Here is a 12167-nt window from a genome sequence, read left to right on the forward strand (position 1 = left end):
AATGCTGTAATGAACATCCTTATAAACTTCCTCCTTCACACATGATTACAGTTGCTTTTCTACTTGCGTATATTCCATCTTTAGAATCACAGCAAGGGATTTATTTACACTAGAAAAATTCAGGTCATGGCCGGCAGAGAGGTGTTTAGTAGGCAGGGCCCAACTGGGGATAGGATCCAGCTTGGGCTGTACCTGCCCAGGAAGGTGTGTGCTCTGGCACAGGCTGCAAGAGCCCAGGGCAAGGGTGCCTTTGATAATGGTCTACCAGGACAGGGCACCTTCTAATTCAACATAGGCAGGGCACTTGGGGGAGAGTAACTGAAGGTAGCATTGGCTGGTTGAAGGTTTGGGGAGAACTTGCAATTGTTGCAGGGTCTTGCAAGCCATAGGAAGGAGTTTGGATTTTATTCTGAGTGTGACAGGAAGCTATCAGAATCGTTTATCAGGGGAATAATATAATCTGATTTTAATTTTATAGAGCTCACTGTGATTGTGTGACTGCAGGTGAGGAGGGGTGAAGGTAAAGCTTAGAAGGCTATCATGGTGGTCCTGGTGAGAGACTGGTTCGACCTCAGAGAGCTCAGAATTTAGGAAGAGAGACAAATTACATGTAAGTTACTATGATGCAAGCTAGAGAGTCATACATGTTGGGGCACCTGGGTGGCTCAGTTGGTTAAGCATCTGGGTCTCAAATTCAGCTCAAGTTACGATCTTACAGTTCATGAGATCGAGTCCTGTGTTGGGCTCTGCACTGACAGTGCAGAGCTGGTGGGAATTCTTTGTCTCCCTCTCTCTCTGCCCCTCCTCCATGTGCACTCTCTTTCTCTCAGAATAACTAAATATTTATTTAAAAGTTATAGATGCCATCCAACAGTCACATAAAAGAGTCACATAAGATGCTATGAAAAAGGTGGAAGAGATTATTTTCAGCGATCGAGATCAGGAATGGCTTCATGATTAAGAATTATAGTTAGGCCTTGAAGGATGGGGAGAAAAGAGTTCTGGAAATAGAGAAATGGGGGAGGTTGGTAGGTAGACACAGGCATTCGGGAGAGAACTTCTTATAACCTATAATATTTACTGTTCACTCTCAGGAACTAGGCACTAAGCAGGGCCATTTGAAGTGAGAAGGGTCCAGCCTTAGAATGGGCATCTAGGTACTGAGAACGAGAACAATCCTTTCTTTTCTTTTGCTAACAATTTCCTCGCCCACCCTTCTACCTATAAAAAACCTTCCATTTTGTACAACTCCTTGGAGCATCCCTACTTGCTAGGTGGGATACTGCCTGATTCGTGAATCGCTTAACAAAGCCAATTAGACCTTCAAATTCACTTGGTTGAATTTTGTTTTTTAACAGGCAACAGATGTGATTAAGGATCTTGAGAGGAGGAGCTTTCTCTGGATTATGCGGCTAGGCCCACAGCCCAGGAATGCTGGCAGCCACCAGAAGTTGGAAGAGGGAAGGAACGGACTCTCCCTACAGCCACAGAGGAAACAGGGCCCTGCTGGCGCTTTGATTTCAGTTCACTCATACTGGTTTCTAATTTCTGGCCTCCAGAACTGTGAGATAACAAATTCATTTTGCAAGCTACCAGGTTTGCAGTTATTTGTTGCAATAGCCACGGAACCTAATACAGTCACATACACGTGATATGTGACTCCATTACACGGAAACGTTTGAGATGCACTGGCTCATTATGCCACCCCTCTCTGGGAAATGTTTGCCTATTTTACAAGGACCGTTTGGAAACTCACTGCCGTAGCTCAAATGGGTAACCTTAGTGGGCAGGATTGCAGGGCCACGTCAGGTGAGGGGAATGGTATTTTGAGTTCGGAGCAGGAGGCTAATTTAGTGCCATTACATGGATAACCTTAAGGACACTGCCTTTTCCATCTAAAGGCACCAGTGAGTCTTGATGGGTTTGAGGTCCATCTTCATCATGTGACCTTGAACAAATAAATCATTTGAGGGCTCTCCATCTCAAATATTCATCTCTAAAATGGAGAGACTAATTCTTATTTCAAAAGTAGGATTTGATTATTAAAGAAGACAGCATATATGAATGCATTACGCAAATTACGATGTGTTATGAATTCAGTAGCACTATTATTATTTTCTGTGCATGAGGCCTTGAGTTGAAGTTGAGGAGACAAATGATATCCTGAGTTGGACACCTGTTAACCTCACTAGTTTTTTGTGAGGATGAAACAAGGGCAAAGTAATTGCTGCCAATCATGAGGGAAGATAAGATGATAAATACTGTGTGAAATAAGTCCCTTCATCCTTAGAACAACTCTCAGAGGGTATTATAGCCCCTGTCTTACTGCAGAATGATTATATCTTAGAGGGCTTTCACAGTCCTGGCACATAGTAGATACTCAATAAATGGCAGCTGATCTTAAATTTGGTCCCCATCGGGCCCTGCAATTTCTGCCTCAGTTCTACACTAGTCTACACTATGCTGTTGCTTAAAGCAGATGAAAAAAGACCATGATTTGCCGGTCTTCCTGTACTTTTCTGTAGAGTTCACTTAAAACAATAAGTACCTGCTTTGACTACAATGAATAACAAGGCACAGTTTCCATCACTGGCTGCCCAATTCTGAAGATGAATAAATTAAAAGAACTGAAATCTCTGTCTTGCAGCAGCTTGATCTTTGAAGGTTCTAGAGGAGAATTATGCCTGCCCCAGCTTCCAGAAGCATTCCTCAGGTTTCCCTTTCTTTGAGTACAAAAGAGGAAGGGCCTCAGGCAGGTCCTTCCAACAGCTTGCAATTCCTAAGTTAATTATCATCTTAGGGAGCTCTGGCAGTCCTCAGCTTTCCTTCAGGGCCTCTCTAGCCAAGTCTTGGAGCTGCATCAATTACCTCAGTAATCCCTTTTGTTATTTATCTTCGAAATACCCACTTAGTGGGAGTTACACTCCAACCTCACCTCACATCAAATGTCCTCTCATCAAATGACCTATGTACAGGAGAGAGCCTTGGATTTCCTAGTTTGGGGTTAAGAATGGGTTGTAGTCCGATGCTCAATGGTTCCGAGGGGATCAGGTAGATAGATTTTGGCAAAACGGGGGACTTTTTAGAGGCAGAACACCAAAGGGGGCTTCAGTGCAACGCACTATCAATTTATAAGGAAAAACATACCATGTCGATGCATTTTTAAAAATACATTAAGTATGTCCTTAATAATATTCCTAAGAAGGAATTCATGTTTTAAAACTAGGGGGACACTAGATACCTGTTTGTCTGGGAGAAGTAAGAGGGGAGAGAATGTGTTAAGAGGGCAAATCCAGACCAAAAAGCAAAGGCACATGATATTAGGGGAAAAGCAGCAATATTTAAAATTAATGATACCCAAGGGATAAAAGGTTGTGCTCAAGAGGTATGATGCATGGGGAGACACTGGGTGTCATCAGGTAAATCCTGGCAGGTTTTATGAAGGTTATGGCATCTAAGTGCTACCTTTGAAGGAGGGGGAGGGTATTTAGCTGAAGCTGAAGACAGCACATACTTGACACAGAGACTCTTGTATGCAGAACCAAGAGTATCCATAGGAAAATACAAGTCCTCTCAAGGATTTTTTTTCAATCTTATGATTCATTATGATTAATATACAGATCATTATATATGGGTAATTATTAATTTAATTCAGGGCTAGGCAGGCAGACCAGAACTTGCCCGTGGGAAAGGCTTTAAAAATTCCTATGTAGAGACACACGTGCATCAGGGATTCGTTGAATAAAAAGGAAATTGTTTGTGAGATTAAACCCAAGTTTAAAGTGGAGTCAGTCAGCACAACCCCCACATGGGCGTATACAACATGAGTTACAACTCGGGTTCCAACTCTGCCCCCAGACCCTAGCATGCAACAACTCTGTGGTAATAAAAGAACAAACCCTAGAACTACAGAGGAGCTCAAGGTGACATTGTCAAAGAGAGTTTCCTGCTGCTGAGACTGAGGTCCAGAAGCGACTTGCCCTCATACATAATGCTTACAAGTGGCAGAACAGGGATTATACCCTGAGTTCAGGGCTTCAGACACTGACCCATCTCTCCTGCACGCACTAAGCAAGGATTTGAACTCATCTCACTGAGAAGAGGTGGCCTGCAAAGTATCCTCAACCTGGCCCAATTCACCAATAAATAGGTAGGTGCCCCAGAAGGATCAGGAAGTGAGGTCTTGATATTGTCTCAAAAATCTCTCTCCTACTGATCTGACCCCACCCTTCTAGCGATCTCTATAGTTATTCCTAAAAATCCTCAAGAAATATTGTCTAAAATTCACATATCTCTGGAGGAATACTAAAGTTAATTATTGTCTATTAGCCAATGGCTGAGCCTATAAACAAAAAGAATTAGGGGTCCCAGAAAAAGAAAGATAAGGCACAGCTTTCACGACATAGAAAAGTTACTTTAGGCCCCCAGCCATTCTGTGATCTATGCCTGATCAGCACTATTTTCTCAAAGCACATTCTTGAGTTACCTCTGTAGGATCTCAACCCCTTTGAGCACTCAGATACCAAACCAACTAATGCCAGAGAAGTGATGATATTGACCCTTGCAAGCCCTGGTGACTTCGACCAGGACCTTTAGCAGACTTTTGCCTCAATTCCATGCTGAATTCCCTATTGTGCAAGCCCGTTCATGAATATATGAACCCTTAGCTTAAAACTTCCCCAGTTTTGTTGTTCAAGGAGACATCGTTTTGGGAAATATCCCCAGTGTTCTCCTTTACGTGTTGGAAGTAAAACCCTTCCTTTTCCTCTTCTTTGGCTTGGTTGTGTCTTTTGGCTCGACACCCACCCACCAAAAGGCAAACCCAGTTTCAGGCAAAAAGCCCATCAGATATTTTTGTAGTGATAGCTAGCTGAATGGAATGTAATAAATGCAGTAAACAGAGAAGTGGATTTGAAATATTCTGAACAGCAGAGCCTGTTTTCAAAAATATATTGTAAAAACCTACTCTCATCTAATCTAACCACACTAAATTTATTATAAAGGCCATCAATTAGATCAGTGGAGTTGCTTCAAAAAATTATTAATTGGGGGCTAGAAAAGACTGCTGCTGGCTTGGGGCACTTGGGTGGCTCAGTTGGTTAAGTGTCCCAACTCTTGATCTTGGCTCAGGTCATAATTCCATCGTTTGTGAAATCGAGCCCCGCATCTGGCTCTGTGCTGACAGTGCACAGCCTGCTTGGGATTCTCTCACTCCCTCTCTCCTTGCCTCTCCCCTCTCAAGCTCACTCTCTCTCTCAAGATAGATAAATAAACTTAAAAAAAAAAAAGACTGCTGCCAGCTCAAAAGGCATAATATTTAAATTAAGTTGTCTGGGTCACCTGGGTGGCTTAGTTGGTTGAGCATCTGACTCTTTGATTTCAGCTCACGTCATGATCTCACAGTTCATGAGATAGAGCCCCACATGGGACTCTGTGCACAGAGTCTTCTCAGGATTCTCTCTCTCCCTCTCTCTCTTTGCCTCTCTCCCACTTACACACTCTCTCTTGCTATCTCTCTCTCAAAATACGTAAACATGAAAAAAAAACCCTTTAAAAATAAAGAAACAAAGAAACAAATAAGTAAATAAAGGATCGTCTGTACTATCCCTGAAGTGTCACTGTATAATCAATTCTAGAAAACTCAGATCAAAAATCAATTGTTAGCCTGGTGTCTCCCAACTGTTTGCAGACACCAAAGAATGTTCATACGATTATCTACTGGTAGGGAGAAGGTGGTATTAAAACTTTCATAGTTAATCTCATCTTTTAAAATGCTAAATTTTTTGTATCTATCTTATATATAACTTATTTGTGTATATAATTAATAAATGTACAGATATTGAGAGATTGCTTAAGATGGTGTATGTAGAATGGATAGAGATAATGTGAGGTCCTGTCCATGGCAGGAAGAGACCTGGACTGGAACTGGACACCCCTTATTTTGCATAAGTTGAATTTAACACTAACTTCAAATTAGAAGAGAAATCTTTTGGGTCAGTGCCATAAAAAAGGTTAAGCACAGAGTTTGGAGTTGGGTAGGACCAGTTTTTATTCTACAGTAAACAACGGTCCCAGTAAGCCTCATGTCCCAGGATACCACCTCTCACAGTCGGTCACTCCTTCCCATCCAGCCTTACTGCTTAGAAACCACAAGACTGTGGGTGAATTACCTATCTTGCTAACTCCAAGTTTCCTCAACTATGAGATGGTGATAACAGGAGAACCTATCATATGGTTCTTTTGAACACCGAATGAGATAATCCTCACTGAAGGATTCAGAGAAGTAGGGAGAGGCAGGGCAGGGGGCAGGAGACAGCGGAGAGCGCAGATGGATACAGAACACTGGAAGAGCACCTTTGCAGCTTCTGTTCAACCCTTCTCTGGGCATCAGAACCAGAACCCTTCCCTTGATTCTCAGTGTTTGTTGATTAGTTGAGATGGACCACACTCGTGCCCCTGAATTTTCACATCACCTTGTATTTACAGGTAGGAAATGCTTCTCCCAAGATCTTTTCACTTTCAGGAAGGCCTCGCCCTGCCTCACCCTGCCGTGTCCTTGAGTGAGGACACAGAAGAAACTATGTGACGTCCTACCACCTTCCTGACCATTCACCCATCTCTGATGTTAAGTGCTTTCCATGACTGTCAGAAGCCAAGAGTGTAGAGACTTTCTTCTGCTTTCTTCCTCCCTCCCTCCCTCTCTCCCTTCCACCCTTCCATCTTTCCTTCCTTCCTTAGAAAGAAAAAGGGGAAAGCATCCAATTCAGAGATTGAGAAATAAGTATAAAAGCAAATTATTCAGTAGGGAGACTGCATGGCATAGTAGAAAGGGCATGATTTATTTGTTTATTCACTTATTTTTGTACCAAACTGCAGGACTGGAATTCTGCTGCACCCAATGTGAGTCATGTGAATTTGAACAACTTTCTGAGTTTTTGTTTCCTCACTCATAATGTGGAAAAAAGAATACCATGTCCATAAAATTATTAGGAGAATTAAATAAATTAAATAAATTAATTTATTAAATAAATTAAATAAATAATTAAATAAATTAGGTGACTCAAAGAAAGCATGTAGCATAGCACAGGGCCTGAAAATGTTTTCTTTTTCTTTTAAAGAAAAATAAGATACAAATACAGAAAATCCCAAGACTTTCTTGTTTTTTCTTTTTTTTTCTTTCTTTTTTTTTGTTTTGGAGAGGGAGAGAGCATACACAATCTGGGAGAGGGAGAGCGAGAGAGAGAGAGAAAGAGAGAGAGAATCTTAAGCAGGCTCCACACCCAGCATGGAGCTTAACTCGGGGCTCAATCTCACAACCAACTGTAAGATCATGACCTGAGGTGAAATCAAGAGTGGGACACTTAGGGGCGCCTGGGTGGCTCAGTCGGTTAAGTGTCTGACTTCAGCTCAAGGTCATGACCTCACGGTTTGTGAGTTCGAGCCTGTGTTGGGCTCTGTGCTGACAGCTTGGAGCCTGGAGCCTGCTTCCGATTCTGTGTCTCCCTCTTTCTGCCCCTCCCCCACTCTCCCTGTGTGTATGCCTCTCAAAAATAAATAAAGCATTAAAAAAAAAAAAAAGAGTGGGACACTTAACCTACTGAGCCACCCAGGCACCACCCCCAACCTAGACCTTCTTGATAGAACACTGAGTCAAAACAATAGGATTAAAACCTGTCTTTTCTATGTAAACATAGAACAAAGCATACAGACCACTTCCTGAAATATGTTTAAAACACTCACATACATTTAATTTCACTTATTAAAGGGGTCCCTGAAAAGGAGACTATGCAGAATACGGGTAGGAAGAGAGCCAGAACTATCCCTAAAGGACATGTGCCTGTGTTTTGGGGCTCCTGGAAGCTGGACAACAGCTGAGGTCTCATGTACTGGAGAACACTGAAAAATACCCTCTCAAAAGTCTCCCTGCGGTGAAGTGTGGGTGCTGTCTGCAATAGAGCCACAAGAAATGACATGGCAACAACAGGCAGGGTTCGAAGTGTGAAGATTTTATGTTTGGAGAACCATCTGTGGACCACAATCCACCCTTATCAACACTATAAACGGCTGGGTTAAGGAGAAACATAGCTAGTAGAGATTTTACAAGTAGCTGTTGAATGCTTTCTTGCTTTCCTTGAGTTTTGTGCCAATTTGGAAACCAGAAAACACTGGAATATGCATGCTGACCTGGAGGCTATAAAACACATCCTCCCAAAGATTGGCAGAAGATACAAAAACACTGGAAAAAGGCTCAGTGAAACTTGAGGATTTTATGGTTGTGTCAGCTGCATCCAAATGTAGCTTAGGAACTTAGAAGGCTAAGGATTTTATCGAAAAGAGTAAAGGTCAAACAGTTTAGGTCTAAGTACTATGCGGATTTATGATTTCCATGGACTTAGATGGAATCAGGGGGCAAGAAAACATTAAGAGACAAACTTTGGAATGTGAAAATTGCCTGATATGAAGGTTCCTACGGGTAGAGAGCAAGTTGCAATCTTACCTTTCAGGGGTATTTATATCAAAATGTGAGCAATTGATCCTCAATATTGAAAAAATGGGGCTCGTTCTCTCTCTTCACTGAGGTGGAATCCATAAAGGGTAGGGATAAAAGGAGAAAACAATGGAATGAAAAGAGGTGAAGAGGAGGGAGGTAAAGGAGGGGGAAGGAGAGAAGGGAACTTGCCAAGAAAAGTGAAGTTGGAAACATACTGATTTCAGGTTTATGGTTTTGGATTTTCAAGTGTACAAACTAGCCACTGTTTTTAGCTTCCATTGGCATCCCAGGGAAATACATAAATAGTCTTAATCCTGAAATAACTACTGCACAGGGAGCAAGCATCAGATACTTAAGATCCACGAACATAAAAGATAGCTAACATGGGTGGCAAATACCACAGGGAACCTGCACAGGCTGAATCTATTTGCCAGCTTTATGGGGCGTAAGCACTTCCTTCAAGTGTGTTTCTCAAGTGTGGCTGCCTGGACTCCCTCTGCACGAGTCAAGGGTACAAACTTCCACTTAATTTTAAGGATGAAATAACTCAAGTCCTTCGACTACCTAATGTTATATATTCTTCGATGGCCATCAGCTACCTTCCGACACACCAAGTTCCAAAAATTTGCCTCGATTTAGATACTAAACAGTAAAATAAAATATCCTTTCCTTTAAAGTAAACATCCTCATGGAGATGACTAAAGTGTAGAATAAAATAAGAATTTGGTTAATTGTGCTTCTGAGTCCCATACACAATGGACACTATACTTTGGAGGCTTTTCAGCTCTGCCAGAACATAAACAGTTGCTTTTCTACAGATACCCTTTACAATCAGAGTTTTACTTTAAGTGACGCACTTATTAGTAGATACTCAGTTGCCATATAAAATAAATATAGAAAATAAAGTCCATAGTATCTTACACCTCTCCTTTTGGGATTTGTACTCAAGACTCCAAAAAAATTCAGACACATTTCCATCTCTGCCAACAGACCTGACCAGACTTAATATATAGTAGGACTATTTAAAAATCAGCCTAATCAAATAATAAATAAATAAACTTGGTATACACTGTGACAAAAAGCATAAAGATTTAAATGTTCCATCTGCCTTGTGGAGGAATATTTGAAATAGGGGTCAATATTCAACCTTTGGGGTAAAAAAATTTAAATTTTCAACTGTTATCAGGCAATGAAATCTTGAAATACTTTAGTGATAGGTAATAGCTCGGACTTTGGGTAAAATGTTAAATCCTTAGCCTGATGTATTAGGTGATCATGACCTTGTGCTAAGCTTTGCCTCCCTCTGTTATAAACAATCCCACAACATGCTCATATCTTCTGCTCCAGGTTTATGTAGGGTACCGTTTCCTGAGCCCATGTGGAGCACTTCTCCCTTTGCCCACTTGCTCAGGCTTACACTTGCTTAGCATGACCTCCTGTTTCCTTCTCTTCCTTCAAAAGTTGGCTCTTTCAGAGCCAGGGCCAATTTCACCTCCTACAACTTCCCTGACCAACTCCTTCCTTCCACACTAGTGTATTTCTTATCAGTATAATTCATTTGGAAAAAGAAAAAGAAAAAAGGAAGCATTTATTTTCTCACCACATCTTTCCACATCTTAGTTCTACGTGTAGTTATGTCTTGTCTCACCAACCCTGTTCTAAGTGTTTCAGCATTGGGAAGCATGGTCCTCACTGAATTCAATTCAATTGACTAGCTGTGTCTACCCAAAGCAACAGAAAGAGTCTAAGAGATATCCATGTGAGATCTGGAGAATACTCTGTCAGGGACTTACACTCCAGCCATATCAGGAAATACTCGTTATTGGCAGTCTGTAAGACGAACTCACCAGACAGTAGGTTTGATCAATTAGATAGAAGTTATGAGGAATGGACCTTGAAACTCTTTTTCCACTAAGCAAGCAGAATTACAATTCTTTTTTTTTCTCTTTAAAGTTGCATTTTATTTATTTATTTTTTTAATAATTTATTGTCAAATTGGTTTCCATACAACACCCAGTGCTCATCCCAAAGGTGCCCTCCTCAATGCCCAACACCCAATTTACCGCCTCCCCGCAATCAACCCTCAGTTTATTGTCAGTATTTAAGAGTCTCTTATGGTTTGCCTCCTTCCCTCTCTAACTTTTTTTTCCCCTTCTCCTTCCCCCTGATCTTCTGTTAAGTTTCTCAGGATCCACATATGAGTGAAAACATATGGTATTTGTCTTTCTCTGCCTGACTTATTTCACTTAGCGTAATACTCTCCAGTTCCATCCACATTGCTACAAATGGCCAGATTTCATTCTTTCCCATTGCCAAGTAGTATTCCATTGTATACATAAATCACATCTTTATCCATTTGTCAGTTGATGGACATTTAAGCTCTTTCCATAATTTGGCTATTGTTGAAAGTGCTGTTATAAACATTGGGGTACAAGTGCCCCTATGCATCAGCAGCCCTATATACCTTGGGTAAATTCCTAGCAGTGCTATTGCTGGGTCATAGGATAGATCTATTTTTAATTTTTTGAGGAACCTCCACACTGTTTTCCAGAGTGGCTGCACCAGTTTGCATTCCCACCAACAGTGCAAGAGGGTTCCCGTTCTCCACATCCTCTCCAGCATCTATAGTCTCCTGATTTGTTCATTTTAGCCACTCTGACCAGCGTGAGGTGGTATCTCAGTGTGGTTTTGATTTGTATTTCCCTGATGAGGAGTGACGTTGAGCATCTTTTCATGTGCCTGTTGGCCATCTGGATGTCTTCTTTAGAAAAGTGTCTATTCATGTCTTCTGCCCATTTCTTCACTGGATTATTTGTTTTTTGGGTGTGGAGTTTGGTAAGTTCTTTATACAGACTTTACAATTCTTAAACAGTTTTTTTAAACCAATAAAATCTTCCTGGGAGGACATAAAATCAATTGTCATTTCTAAACCTACAACTTCTTAACAAGCCACCAATTAGAACTACACAAGTAAGTTTGCGGTCTCATATTGGCACTAAGCCTTTTAAACCAAGGGTAACCATTATAATCACTAGCTTGTGTTTGTAAAAGTAGAAAACTAATAGTAATAGTAATTTTTCTTTGGGCGTTTCTTTGAAGGATCCAAGATTGGCTTACCATATGCCATTCTAACTAACACAGATTACTTTTGTTGACTAGCATTTTTGCTTATTTTCTAAGTTTGTGGGTCTGTTTGTGGATCCACAGGAAAGGAGATTTTAAAATAAGCCATGACCGGGTTGGGTAGGAAGATGCTACATGAGCCCATGCCGGAGCTTAGTTTCATTATTTTGCAAGGGCACGTGACGCTTATCACTTTCCAAGTTAGGAGACCTGGCCTTGGTCACGAGGTCTCAATATATCATCAGGTCGTTGTTCGGCGCTGGTTTCAGCTTTTCTTAATGGTGCACTTTACCAGGCAGCTTTTTCATACATCATTAAACAGCAACTCTAACGCTTGTGCCCCCTTCCTGATTTACCGTAGATAGTAATGTTTAAGATCACATTAAACACCACACATGCTTTTTGCCACTTGAGCAACCTCATGGTAATGAATAGTCAATAGTACCTCTAAATTAAGGCTCCACAGAGCTCGAAAGATTAGTCTGGTCTTTCAGAGAAGGTACAACTATAATTCTAGACAATGAATTCCCTAACTATCTGAGTTTGGGGGTCT

The 12167-nt window shown here is 41.2% G+C and overlaps 1 protein-coding gene across 21 annotated transcripts in view; it reads right to left on the bottom strand.

Moving 5' to 3' along the window:
* The window catches only part of LOC102969177 (E3 ubiquitin-protein ligase RNF113A-like), a 504616-nt gene that overhangs the window by 31925 nt on the left and 460524 nt on the right, over positions 1 to 12167 (bottom strand). The window lies entirely within an intron of this gene.

The sequence above is a fragment of the Panthera tigris genome, chromosome A3, assembly GCF_018350195.1.
Source record: "Panthera tigris isolate Pti1 chromosome A3, P.tigris_Pti1_mat1.1, whole genome shotgun sequence".
NCBI classification, from domain to species: domain Eukaryota; kingdom Metazoa; phylum Chordata; class Mammalia; order Carnivora; family Felidae; genus Panthera; species Panthera tigris.